This window comes from Podarcis pityusensis (genome assembly GCF_964106645.2).
Source record: "Podarcis pityusensis genome assembly, chromosome: 5".
Taxonomy (NCBI): Eukaryota; Metazoa; Chordata; class Lepidosauria; order Squamata; family Lacertidae; genus Podarcis; species Podarcis pityusensis.
This window is the reverse complement of record NC_138032.1, coordinates 50100050-50109964: the sequence shown is the minus strand read 5'-3', so window position 1 is coordinate 50109964 and position 9915 is coordinate 50100050.

Here is a 9915-nt window from a genome sequence, read left to right as displayed (position 1 = left end):
TTCAAGTTGCAACGTTTCTTTTAATTTGTTTGTTTGAAATACAAATCTCAACTTGAACTTCTTACATAGTTGCATGTGGAGGCTCCATTCCTCTTCTCACGTTTGTGGATTGAGTCTCACTTTGAGAGAACTGCTCTTTAAAAACAAAAAGGAACCCTAAACAAATGTATTTGTACAAATATGTATATACTGCTAGAGTTTGTATTTTTTAAAAATCCATGCATTTCATACTTATGTACAGTAGCAACATCACATTAGCAAAACATGTTTGCCTTCCAAATGGAACCTTTATGATGCTGGGGAGAAAGAACTGTCCTCAGTCTTCTACATACAAAATTAGACACTTTCCCCTGTTTAGTGTTACTTCATTGTGTATAAATTAGAACTGGAGTAACTGAAACTGTACAAGTCTGCAGTTTTTCCTTCAAGGGGGTCATTGTTAGTCACCAATTACTTGTTTTTAAGGATCAGGAATTAAGGAGTGTTTGCACACAAAACCAACCAACCAACCAGCCCAGAATTTCTTGGGGTTTTTAATGGCAGAAGTGTATTTATTTTCAGAATAGTGCTTCACTGCGCACCACAAATTTAGCCTATCTACTATATATGCTTGAAAAGTTGTATATGTGCAATTGCACTGAGTCTTGTTTAAAATACATCCAGCCCGGGGTGAACCTCCTTTTCTCCTTTCATGAGGAACACAGATGTTTTGGAAGGGAAGAACTTCCTTTTCACCTGTGTGAATTGGTCCAGGACAGAGTTTGACTTAAACTATTAAGATGAAAAAAGAGCTCAGAGAAGGGTGATGTGGTGGAAGCCATTATTTTGATTAGCCTTTTAATAGGCCTGATTGCTTATCCTTTTCTGAATGGAGGATATCAATAAACTCGAGTGTGTGTGATATGCCTGGACAGCAACTCCCAGCTTGTGGTAAACCAATTGTGTGATGGTAGATGGCACAAGCAGAACTGGATATTTGGTGCTGCATCTAGTGTGAGCTATATTCAGAGTAGACCCATTGAAATTAATGGATGACTTAGCACCATTAATTGCAGTGGGACTACACTGAGTAAAACATAGATGGCTACAACACTTAAGAGGTTTGCCACAAAGCCATCTGTTTTCATTGGCATGCAAAATGAAAAACGGCTTTTTGTATTGAGCGAGTGCTCTGTGCAGAATATGCCAACAAACAGGATAGTAACTGCTGCATGAACAACTTCTGTACTTTGTACAAAAGGGAGACTGCACACCCCAAATTGTTAGAGTATGTCTCAAGGTATTTTCTAAAGGAAGTGTTCAGACAGACTACCAATTTGAATCAGCCCTTTGCATTTTAAGATCACTTTGAAGGTGGAATTATTGGAGAGCAATTTAATTTGATTGTATCTTTGCCATTCTTTCATAGATGCAATTTGCAAATGCTGTGAGGGCAACTTGACAAGATGAGGGGAGATCTGTAATTGACAAAAGTAGCCAGGGAAGATTCAGGTGAGAAATAGCAGTGCTGTGGGAGCAAAGGGTTAGCATGAGAAGGAAATAATAAATAATAATAAATGTTATACTGCCCTTCATTCAAATATCTCAGGGCAGTTCACAACATAAAAACACAAAAGACATAACCCAAAAAAATAAACAAAACCCCCCTCCCACAAGCACATTCTTTAAAAAATAAGATTTTAATCTTCCTGGGTTGCAGTCCGCACCCCTAGAACAGTTAACCACCTCTTCCTCCTGATCCAAATCTTTGTCACAGACAGTTGAATTTGCCATTTTATATGGGCAAGCCAATCATCATTACCATGACCAGAGCATCTTCATGGCCAGCATGTGTTTGCACTGAATTGTGGAGTATGCACGACTCTATCAATATTGAGTTTACTTTACCACTACCATAGTTTTCTGCCTACCTACTTTTCTGTGCAGTAGAAGTAGCTTAGACCACCCAGAGGAAGCAGGCATACTTAATGCTATTCTTTTACCGTCAGAGGTATTTAGGTCAGCATATTAGGCCACCTTCTTTTTGAATATTCAGAATGCTTAATTAGAGACCTCTTCAGGGCTACCTGCAGCAAACCGTCCAAATGATAATAATGGTGATTCAGCCATTTATAGAAGGGGTTACTAATAAAAAAAACACCCAGAGTTTTGTAGCGCCTTAAAGGCTAACAAATATGTTATGGCATAGAAGCTTTCATGGGCCTGAGTCTTTATATGCATGAAATATTATCAAGCAGTATCTGGAGAAAACTTGCTCTAGGAATGGCACATGTTTTGCAGCATTGTATGTCCCCAGTACGCAACATGACGTCTTAATTGGTCTTTAATTCCTGATAATTTAAACTAATTAAATAAGGGAGTTTTCGTCAGACAATGGTAATACAAGGATTAGTGCATGCTATGAACAGGGAAAATATATATAGGAAATTGCTTCAATATGAAAATAAAGAAATTAGAAAAAATAAAGTGATGTTACCACTATCTAATGCATTTCTGATGTTCCAAATAAACTGCACATTACTTTTCTTCCTTTTCAAAGCCCGTTCAAGAAAGAAAGTATATTTAAGAGTAACCCAGTCCTTTGGCTGCAGACCTTTGTACTTTTCTGGGATTAACCTCCCCTTGAACCCCATGGAGCTTTATAGACAGACCCCCCCCCCCTTCTGCACCATACCTTTAAAGCATCATCATCATGCCACTTTGAACCATCATGATTTACCCCCTTAAGACTCATGGAAACACTAGGTTTTTTAAGAGTGCTCAAAAGTTGTAAAGAAATCCCTGTTCTCACAGAGCTCATTCTCAGAGTAGTTTAACAATCAGTCCCTCCTTCCAGGGAGCTCCGGCAGTTGTAACCCTGGGAGAAAAATAGAAGACTCATAACAACTCTCAGCACCCTTAACAAACTTCAGGTCACAGAATTATTTGGGGGAAGCCATGACTGTTAAGTGGCATGATACATGAAGAGCGCAGATGGGCCATAACCAGGACTGAGATGCTAAGTCGGTTGTCCAGTCTTTCTAGCCTCATAGGAGCCTCTTAAAAAGCAGAGTCTGAAATGACCATGGCACAATTCACAGAAAGTGTTAGAGATAAAAGAACGAGCTCTCTTCATTTTGAGACAAAGATATCGGCAGCATTTTTGAAAGGACAAAGCTGTTCCATCAGAATTTAAGATTCCATCTTCTGTTAACAGAATGGCTTGGGTTTCGTATCTTATTCTTCTCTTTCTAGGCTTTTAAATTCAAGTGCTACGTGGTTTTCAGACACAGGTCAGCTTGGCAGCCAGTCCTGATATCTGTTCTAAATGAGGAGGTTACTCACAGATTTGGGTTCAAAATCTTGGTATGCCCCAGCAAGTTTTCAATTCCATTTCCTGAAGAGCAACAACCTTTACCCAGTGTCAAAATCACAGTGTTGGTTGTTAACAAGTTGACATCTATCTGTGAGGCAACCCATGTTATTCTTTGTTTAGAAAAATGACAGTAATTCCTCTTGGCGGCTGTCTGCATGTACATGAAAGTGGTAAATCAGATATTTTTGTAACAGAAAATATGCATACTTAGAGGCAGGGTTACTGTCATCTGAGGACATCTGTCATGCAAGAGGGAATGCTGACAGACCTAGACCACTGACTTGTATATGCACGTAGACAACGTTCATGGAATTTTAAAAGAGTGCGCAAATTAGATGGTATACCCAAGTATGTACATCACTTGACTGCATTGAAGAGTGTCGTATTTCAGGTGATGTTGGGGGATGGTTCTAACTTGGAATTAACATTTGTGGCAGCTCAGTCATACATGCAAGCAATCACTTGATGTTCCCACTGAGGTTAGTAGGTCCCCTCCAGTTACTATTGACTGCCATCCTTAGCAAAAAAAAATACAAAAAAAAATACTCTGCTCTTATTGATGATTAATTTGTTTGCAACTCATTTCCTTCAAGTTAATCATTTGCAAATAGTACTAAGGCTTAGTAATGAGGACCAAAACCACCTGTTTTCTAAGACAGCAGACGTGTTCTACTTTAAAAGTGCATCTTGTTCCTGAAGAATAGAGGGGTGGGAGTGTTCTTTCTGTTCATAATATAATTTTAGAGTAAACAAGCCCCTATGAATGTTACTTTATTCATAATCCTTTTAAAGCAAGGTAGTTTAATATTTTGAAACAACAGTAGGTGGTGCTAGAAAACACTTCATATCCTCTAGCGAAAACAAATTGAAGGGAAAACGATGCCATATCTGTGTGGATCTCTCAGTTCATTACAGGTGCTGAACATATTTTTCCAGAAATGATTATATTATTTATCTACTTTGAGTGCTGATAATTTCATTATGTCCAATCTTCCATTTGTATGTATGTGTATTATGACAAAAATATAGAAAATAATGGCTTGACTAAATCATATTCTGTAGATATTTCTGTATAAATGATGCCCCCCCAATACATGGATATACATTATGTATATATTGGACTTTGAAATAATAAATGCCACAAACAAATGTGCGGGTGCTTCTGTTTAGTACTTCTAACAGCAACATGTCTGGAAAAATACTTAATTTTGACCCTCTGTACATAACCTACAATTTATGGATTTTTAAAAAGACATTTTAACAATTGGTTCTTGTTAACTTATACACCTTCATCCTGCAAAAAATTAATGTACGTATATATATACCCTCATTAGGGACGCGGGTGGCGCTGTGGGTAAAACCTCAGCGCCTAGGGCTTTGCCGATCGCATGGTCGGCGGTTCGAATCCCCGCGGCGGGGTGAGCTCCCGTCTTTCGGTCCCAGCTCCTGCCCACCTAGCAGTTCGAAAGCACCCCTAAGTGCAAGTAGATAAATAGGTACCGCTTTATAGCGGGAAGGTAAATGGCGTTTCCGTGTGCTGCGCTGGTGCTGGCTCGCCAGAGCAGCTTTGTCACACTGGCCACGTGACCCGGAAGTGTCTCCGGACAGCGCTGGCCCCCGGCCTCTTAAGTGAGATGGGCGCACAACCCTAGAGTCAGACACGACTGGCCTGTACGGGCAGGGGTACCTTTACCTTTACCTTTATATACCCTCATTGCAATGCATACCCACTTCTTATTGACTAAATTAATGGATCTGATGAGGCTGGAGATATACACATTTCCTTTAGGTGTACGCCTGGTGGATGATGATGATGATGATGATGATTTGTAAGCTGTCCTTCACCATAAGGCCTAATGTGGCATACAACCATTAAAACGGTTTACAAAGCTGTTTTAATTACGGAAAGGTGGGTCCTATAAATATGCATTTCAGGTCAGTGTTAGAAACAGATATGAAAGCTAGGAGCTAAATGACACCTTAAACCTAGGTTATGGGTGCAACAACGAAATGTCTAGGCATGCTTTTTAAATAAGAAGAATACAAAGCTGAAAAAGAAGTAGTAGTAAAATATTTCTGAAGTATTATATACATTTTTTACATGGTCTAGCAGTCCTTCCCCTGCCCACCACCCTAATATTCTTAAGAGGGTCTCTTCTCCAGTCTTCAGAGAGTAGCTGGAAGCGGGGAGGCAGAAAAAGGTCCTCCCTTCCTTCTACTCTGCTGTTTTAATCTGAAATCTTAGGCACAGGATTGTGCCCAGAGCTCAGAACTCTTTGCGCTAATGAGATTCTCTGTTGCAAAATGCGCCTAGAACAATGGGAGTTTCAAACACTGTTTCAGGTGTCAAAAGCCCAGGGTAACGTATTTAGCATTTACTGGAAGTTACCGTATTTTTCGCTCTATAAGACGCACCAGACCACAAGACGCACCTAGTTTTTGGAGGAGGAAAACAAGAAAAAAAAATATGTGGAATCTCAGAAGCCAGAACAGCAAGAGGGATCACTGCACAGTGAAAGCAGCAATCCCTCTTGCTGTTCTGGCTTCTGTGATAGTTGTGCAGCCTGCATTCGCTCCATAAGACACACACACATTTCCCCTTACTTTTTAGGAGGGAAAAAGTGAGTCTTATAGAGCAAAAAATACGGTATATAAATGAAGATGGCAGACACACCTTTAAGGGGAGGGAGGTGGGGGCAGAACAGTGAACGATATTGGGAACAGTAGCGCAGTTCCACTTTCCACTTGACAGTGTGAAGCCTAAAAAACTTGCCTTAAAAAAGGGGGTTCTATGATCCTAGCTGAAAGCTATAATTTACACTTCGCAGCATACCTTTTTAATAGTGTCCTGTTTATTGCCTCATTCTTCCCAAACACAAATTGGCCTGTATGTGAAAACATGTCCTGGATTGTCTGAGTAATCACAACCTATTTCTCTGAAGAAAGGCTGGAGTACACCAGGTGTGCCTAAACCAAATTCTCAAGCCGGACACAAGGAGTTTCAACAGGATGAATCGTACGCTTGTATTGCCAGAGACACACAGACAGACAGAAAGCGCACAAATACAGTGCCGAACTTGGCTAGCTGAAGCTGACTGGGCAGCCCTGCTGGGGCCGGAATATCAGATTTCTGGGGATTTGTCATAATGGTATCTTCAAGTCCCTTGGTGCATGTGCTGTGTGAAAGAAATGATAAATCGTGTCCTCCCTAAAAGAGGGCACATGTTGGGGTGAGATCTGGAGACTGACCTCCTGTGTTGTGGGTGGGTTGGATTGGTTAGCCACAACACTCGATTAGTAGGTCCCTCATTGTTGGGTTCAATCTGGCCAATGGGGCGCAGTCTGAATGGATCAAGGGACCTATTTATACCCATGCGCGTGACCCAGAGCTTCTCCTTTTGGCTCGTCCATTCGGAACACCCGCCTACCTCTGCTTAATTTTAGGGCTTTGTGCGATTGACCTTGCTATGTCGTCGTCTGTCGTTGGGACAGGGGCACGGCAGGAATTTCCCCACTTGACTGATTGGCTGTTGCCATTTGGGCTTTGCCTGCCGCCTAGCAAATCGTCACAACTTGTAAGGTTGCGGATAGGCACTGGTTCAGGTGATAGAGATGGGAGAGTGATCTCACCATCCCTATGTGAAGGGTATTCCGTTAAAGGAATCCAGGGACTCAATTGGTTTTTTCAACCCCCGGGAGGGGGTTGTGCCCGTGCCTGAGTCCAGGGGGGCATCTGGGTGGTGAACATAGTCTGTTCCCGGCTTTTCACCTACCCAGGTGTTCACCCTTGGCTGACCTATGCTGGTGCCCTGGGTCAGCGCTGCCTGCAAGGGTGCAGGGAGCTAGTCGACCAGAGCCTATGCAACCACTCACCTACTGTAATCAATAAAGTTGTGGCCTAAATTCTGCCAAAAACCAAACTAAAATTTGAGCCAAGTGTGAATTTATTTAGGGGGGAGGTCTCAGTCTGAACACGCAACTATTTTGCCTTCTGCCTCCTGTCTAGAGTTCTCAACTTTTTACAGCACCCACTGGATCTCGGAGGCAGGTGAGAATGGGACACACCATTTATATTTCTTTTTAAAATGTTGTATGCAATGCCTTAAAGCAGAAAAACAGGTAATATTAAATTAACCTTGTCAATGTTGAATTAACCTAAGGCAACTGCCAATTGTAGAAAGCTTGGAGCTCAGCTTACGTCTTAATTCGCTATACAGGCAACAACGGAGATGCTGTTTTCAGAGGGGGCGGGGAGGTGCTGGCAGTAAATGTTCTCTGGGTTTTTTATCCTTGTAGTTTCTTCTGTAAATTGCATTAACATTTCATTTGCATTTTTAAAAACCTTTCCTTCTTCCAAAGCTCAATACAAAGAATGTGGTCCCTCCTCCATCTTCCTAACAGACTTATCAAGTACCGTATCTTAGATTAGCCTATAATCTCTTTGGTGCTGCTAACACAGTGGTTTGACTTCACCCCCAGAGGGACAATCCAGTGTTTCTAGAAACAGATGGATGCCAAGCACATTGCATAACCTTGGTGGCTACAAGTACGCATTAAAACATTGGTCCCTAAACCTAGGGCACCCCTCTAAGCACTGCACTACAGTGAGGGATAAGGGAGAAATTAATTCAGTTCATGTGCTAATCCCAAACCTACTGAATTTGTAGTTCCAGAACTGAAATGCCGATATCACCTTGAAATCCTCACATCTCTGAATTTTGTGTTGCAGTTCTGCAACCCAAGAAAATGTACAGTGGTACCTTGGGTTACATACGCTTCAGGTTACAGACTCCGCTAACCCAGAAATAGTACCTTGGGTTAAGAACTTTGCTTCAGGATGAGAACAGAAATTGTGCAGCGGCGGCGCAGCGGCAGCAGGAGTGGTGCTTCATTAGCTAAAGTGGTGCTTCAGGTTAAGAACAGTTTCAGGTTAAGAACAGACCTCCAGAACGAATTAAGTTCTTAACCTAAGGTACCACTGTATTCAGAAATGTATGTTTTAGAGAAATGTGTAATAGTGAAATAATGTCCATGATCACATTTAAGCACAGTTGCTTGTAAAAATGTGTATATTGGGAGGCATGTGCACAAAACTTCATACCAACTTAAAAAACAAACAAACTGATGCAGAAATGGGGGAAAGTAAACTAAAGACTGGAAAAAAGAGAAACTGAAACTGGCAGATCTGTGCATCCCAACAGCACATCACCTTTCTCTTGCCTTTCTCTCGAGTACTTAAGTTATTCAAAAATATTTTATTTGCTTAATCTGCTAGGTATTGGAAGGGTGGGCTCTAAATAGCATCTCATTTCAGTGCTACTTTGATTAAAAGCCTCTGCTATGACTGAGCATTGCATTGACCATAGTTTTGAAGAGTGCTTGTTATGGGGAATAACTGAAATGCAAATAATGGACAAAAATAAAATCAAAAACAACCGGGGAGCAATTTCTAAACAGAGTTCATATTCTATTCATAAATAAGATGCCAGGTGCTGTATAAGAATAGAAAAATGACAAGTTGCTTACCGAAAGCACACAATCTGAAAACATGACCCAAAAGAAAAGACAATTTGGAGAAAGGGGAAGTTGCACAAGCTACTGATCATAGGAGTAGGAAGAAACAGAAGTCAGTCCATCAGGAGTGTAAAGCAAACGAGAAACAATTAGTTTCTAATAATTTCTTAGTCTACGAGTTTTCCACTGCTCACACCAAAAGCCTACTTAAAGCTTTTTATTTTCACAATTGGAAATTCTCAGTGTTTGCAAAACTCCTCTTTGGCCAGGAGAAGGCGCCAGTGAGTAGTCTCCATGACAAAAAATAATGTGCAGAATTCCCACTGAGGATTCTGGGTGAACGAAGATCTGTTGAGGCCTTGGATTGCCTTCTGCACTCTCAAAGCATATCTCTGAGCTTTGAGAGGAAAAGGAAAAAAGCAAAAGGCAAAGGTGGCTGGCAGGATCATAGCAAACAGCGCCTTGTTTGCTTTGGTCCTGCTCTCAAGCGCTGGAGCAATGCAGCAGCACTTGCCTGAATGAATCCCCCAGATTGAATGGTCAGGATGCCACCTGAAAGTGAAACCTGCAGAGGCAGCCAGCAAAATATTTTAAGGAGCCGTGAGAGAGGAAGCAGAGCGATAAGACAGAGCACATGGTGCACGTGAGAAGTGGAGGTTTGATAAGCTTAATGTTTGGTGAATGGAAGGACTAAAGAGAACAGAAAGGAAACACAGATAGGCGGGGTCCCAGATCCCTCCACGACTCCTTTTTTCCTTTAACAACAGATATGAGAAATGCAACTGCACATACGTTGGCTCAAAGACAACACCCAAACTGTTGTTGAGAAGGCTGAAGGGTGATGTTATCAGTAGAAAAAGAAGACAGAATATTGGGGGAAGTGGACACAATGCATTCTGCCTTCTGCATATTTCCTTTAGGATACTGGGTTAAACCACAGAGCCTAGGGCTTGCTGATCAGAAGGTTGGTGGTTCGAATCCCCGCGACGGGGTGAGCTCCCGTTGCTCGGTCCCAGCTCCTGCCAACCTAGCAGTTTGAAAGCACA